The 5000-nt window shown below is 20.5% G+C and overlaps 1 protein-coding gene across 11 annotated transcripts in view; it reads left to right on the top strand.

Annotated features, from left to right (window-relative positions):
* Nucleotides 1-5000, top strand: part of LOC145287875 (fibronectin type-III domain-containing protein 3a-like) — a 791938-nt gene that overhangs the window by 276110 nt on the left and 510828 nt on the right. The window lies entirely within an intron of this gene.

The following is a 5000-nucleotide window of genomic DNA, read 5'->3' as shown; positions in this document are numbered from 1 at the left end:
TATACAATATATTTTATTAATGATATACAATATATTTTATTAATGATATACAATATATTTTATTAATGATATACAATATATTTTATTAATGATATACAATATATTTTATTAATGATATACAATATATTTTATTAATGATATACAATATATTTTATTAATGATATACAATATATTTTATTAATGATATACAATATATTTTATTAATGATATACAATATATTTTATTAATGATATACAATATATTTTATTAATGATATACAATATATTTTATTAATGATATACAATATATTTTATTAATGATATACAATATATTTTATTAATGATATACAATATATTTTATTAATGATATACAATATATTTTATTAATGATATACAATATATTTTATTAATGATATACAATATATTTTATTAATGATATACAATATATTTTATTAATGATATACAATATATTTTATTAATGATATACAATATATTTTATTAATGATATACAATATATTTTATTAATGATATACAATATATTTTATTAATGATATACAATATATTTTATTAATGATATACAATATATTTTATTAATGATATACAATATATTTTATTAATGATATACAATATATTTTATTAATGATATACAATATATTTTATTAATGATATACAATATATTTTATTAATGATATACAATATATTTTATTAATGATATACAATATATTTTATTAATGATATACAATATATTTTATTAATGATATACAATATATTTTATTAATGATATACAATATATTTTATTAATGATATACAATATATTTTATGATATACAATATATTTTATGATATACAATATATTTTATGATATACAATATATTTTATGATATACAATATATTTTATGATATACAATATATTTTATGATATACAATATATTTTATGATATACAATATATTTTATGATATACAATATATTTTATGATATACAATATATTTTATGATATACAATATATTTTATGATATACAATATATTTTATGATATACAATATATTTTATGATATACAATTTATTTTATTTGATATACAATTTATTTTATTTGATATACAATTTATTTTATTTGATATACAATTTATTTTATTTGATATACAATTTATTTTATTTGATATACAATTTATTTTATTTGATATACAATTTATTTTATTTGATATACAATTTATTTTATTTGATATACAATTTATTTTATTTGATATACAATTTATTTTATTTGATATACAATTTATTTTATTTGATATACAATTTATTTTATTTGATATACAATTTATTTTATTTGATATACAATTTATTTTATTTGATATACAATTTATTTTATTTGATATACAATTTATTTTATTTGATATACAATTTATTTTATTTGATATACAATTTATTTTATTTGATATACAATTTATTTTATTTGATATACAATTTATTTTATTTGATATACAATTTATTTTATTTGATATACAATTTATTTTATTTGATATACAATTTATTTTATTTGATATACAATTTATTTTATTTGATATACAATTTATTTTATTTGATATACAATTTATTTTATTTGATATACAATTTATTTTATTTGATATACAATTTATTTTATTTGATATACAATTTATTTTATTTGATATACAATTTATTTTATTTGATATACAATTTATTTTATTTGATATACAATTTATTTTATTTGATATACAATTTATTTTATTTGATATACAATTTATTTTATTTGATATACAATTTATTTTATTTGATATACAATTTATTTTATTTGATATACAATTTATTTTATTTGATACGCAATTTATCTTATGATACGCAATTTATCTTATGATACGCAATTTATCTTATGATACGCAATTTTATTTATGATACGCAATTTTATTTATGATACGCAATTTTATTTATGATACGCAATTTTATTTATGATACACAATTTTATTTATGATACACAATTTTATTTATGATACACAATTTTATTTATGATACACAATTTTATTTATGATACACAATTTTATTTATGATACACAATTTTATTTATGATACACAATTTTATTTATGATACACAATTTTATTTATGATACACAATTTTATTTATGATACACAATTTTATTTATGATACACAATTTTATTTATGATATACAAATGTTTTTTATTGATTCTGTAGATGACTTCAGAGCAGCCGTCTTAATTTTCAGTAATCACAAAGACATTTTTTTTACTAGAGGTTAATGATTTAACTTTTATAGTCTTTAAGATTTCAAATTTATTAAATAATTGAATCTTAAATAATAAAAAAATAAAACACTACTGAGTTGTTTCATTTAAAATTTGGTTACCAGTTTTTAATTAAAGTAACAAGTATGTTTTTTTCTAAAATTCGAAATTTATTTAGCATATTTACTTGGGACTAGATAATATTTTTTTTTATATTCAATTTTTGGAGGGATTGTTATGTGAAGAAGCACCAAACCTTATAATCTTAATGTCGATGCCCTAGAAAACAGCAACACCAAACACATAATTATTGTGCTTACATAAGAACTCAAGAAAACATTGGCATTAAATAACTGACGGTTTCAAATTACAAATTATCCAAAGCCAATCATAAAACCACAATTAAATTTGAATCTACTCTTAAGCCAAAAATCTTTTTTTTTTTTTTTTTTTTCTAAGTTGATCATCCATTCCACATATTTGCTTTCGTGTTTCTGAATATTTGAGATGACTGATAATTTGGATTATTTGGACTACTGTTCTAATTTTGAGTTTTATTGCTCAAAGACCCGTGGCATAACGGATAAAGTACCAAGTAAAATTTACTTCTAAGTGACGCTTTCCTGAAAGTTGAAGGTTCTGTCCTCAGTGCAGGTGTTACTAAGAATACAGTTGCGAATTGTTTAAGACTTTTACCTGTTCATGGCTGATGGAATAAGAATATACTACCCCCTGTGGATTAAATAAAGGGTTCCATTCGAAAGTTCATGCAGATTTCCTAGTTGAAGACAGCTAAAAAAAAAAAAGTTGTAGGTTATATCAACCGAAATGTGAGAATAACACTTGAACAGGAGTTCAAATAATAATTAATTTAATTTTCTTTTTTTTTGGGGGGGGTGGAGTCATTTGTATTATCTTGAGCATATTTGTGCTAGGTATTTCAAACAAAAAAAAAAAAATTATTTCCACTAAAAGATTTTCATATGCTGACATGTATTTGTGCGAAACATTAACACTGATAACAATTTTATTTTAGTAACACAACAATCATCACAATTCAAAGTGTTTGAAATGAGAAAATTGTGTTATTGTCCCGGAAGTCAATTTTCAGAGTCTATAACTAAAATATGCTGGAATGAAAATTAATCATTATGGAACTAATAAATATTAGATCAAGCCAGCTTAAGCATTGGGAATAATTTCCAATACCTCTAAAGAAAGAAAAAGTATAAAGATGACATTAAAGTGCGATTTTGACTGTTCATATCGGATTAATTTTAACTATCATATTGAATCTTTGAATCAAGCTAGAGTTTTCTTTTAATAAAGTTTTTTTAAAAAGTTTGAACCATATAAAAACGGCAATAAAATTTGATAATAGGGCAAAAAACTTAGAATGTTCAACTAATTTATTTTGTAAAAAGACAACTTTAAAAGCCTATATTAAGCCGGACATATTTAAAATGGTACTGTTTTATGTGCAGAAAGTTTAAAAAAAAAAAAAAAAAAAAAAAAAAAAACACTTGAAGCAACATGAAAAAAAAAAAACTATTTATGACATAAGAAAAACTATGTTTATAAAAAGAAACGATTAACTTTTGTTTAAATCCAAATTTTATCAAAATAACCAAAAAAAGTAAATGAGTTATCACAAATTAAAATTGAAGTAAATTCACTCATTTTTCTATGCTAAACTGGTTGGTTTGTGATAGTCTTCTGCATTTGTCTGTGCTCCAGACTCAACTGTGCGAATTGTGGTCTGAAATAATTCTCCCAATAATCTTGCTAAACCCAATCAAATTATATCAAGATTCTCTTACTTTATCTGAAACTTTGATCTTTTTGTTGAGCCTCGCTAAAACAGACAATGATTACAATCGAGATAGACACCAACCAGTTGAGAAAAAAAAATAGCCAGTCAGTTTGGTATCAGCCACACATTTCTTTGGGTAGAACGTTATCAAAAGTTCATCCCAGTTGTTTTGAGCTGCTGTCCAAATAGAAACCAGCTGTTAACAAACCTAAAAAAAAAAAAGCATCCCCAGGAAATTGTTAATCACTCCCAAGAAACTTTTATTGACATATGAAGAATTTGAGGAATTCATTTTTGATAAACTTTCTTTCTGCTTCTAGTTACATTTTCCAATCTGTTTTATCACACACATACACGCCTATATATATCTTCACTGTGTATATGTGACATTTTTTTTTCTGTTTTCTGATATCAAAAATAAAATTACTAATTATTTTTTTACCTACTAAGTGAAATTATCGTTTGAAGGTTTAATAAACAGAATTTTAATACTCAGATTGAATTTTCTTTAAGTCTGTGTGTAATTCTGTGTGTAATATGCTGTGACTGAGAGAAAAAAAAAAACTTAAATATCTTTGACTATAATTAAAAAATAAAAAATATAATTTGGCTTGGTTGTAAATATTGTAAATTTCAGACTTGTATAACTTTATAAGAAACCATTTACAAAATTTTGTTAACTTTTTGGTAGTAAATTTGCTTATAGTCGTAACTATTGGACAAAATCTGCTTTTTTATAAATTAAGGAAGTTCAAATATATTGATAAAATGAACTTAAACCAATATGTCTTCAAAGTAGAGCTTTATAAATAAACTTGATATAAGCATTAAAACGGTCTGCACAAATTAACTTGCATTTTTATGCCAAATGCATATCATCAGGACTGCAATACGAACAATTGTTGTTATGCACAGAAACAAGTTATTTTGTGTAGGGTGTTTTCATGTTTATATCAAGTT

Source organism: Euprymna scolopes, chromosome 11 (genome assembly GCF_053919585.1).
Source record: "Euprymna scolopes isolate OS-2025 chromosome 11, ASM5391958v1, whole genome shotgun sequence".
In the NCBI taxonomy this organism is placed as follows: Eukaryota; Metazoa; Mollusca; class Cephalopoda; order Sepiida; family Sepiolidae; genus Euprymna; species Euprymna scolopes.
Note: the sequence above shows the minus strand (reverse complement) of the source record. Positions and strands in the feature narration are given on the sequence as shown.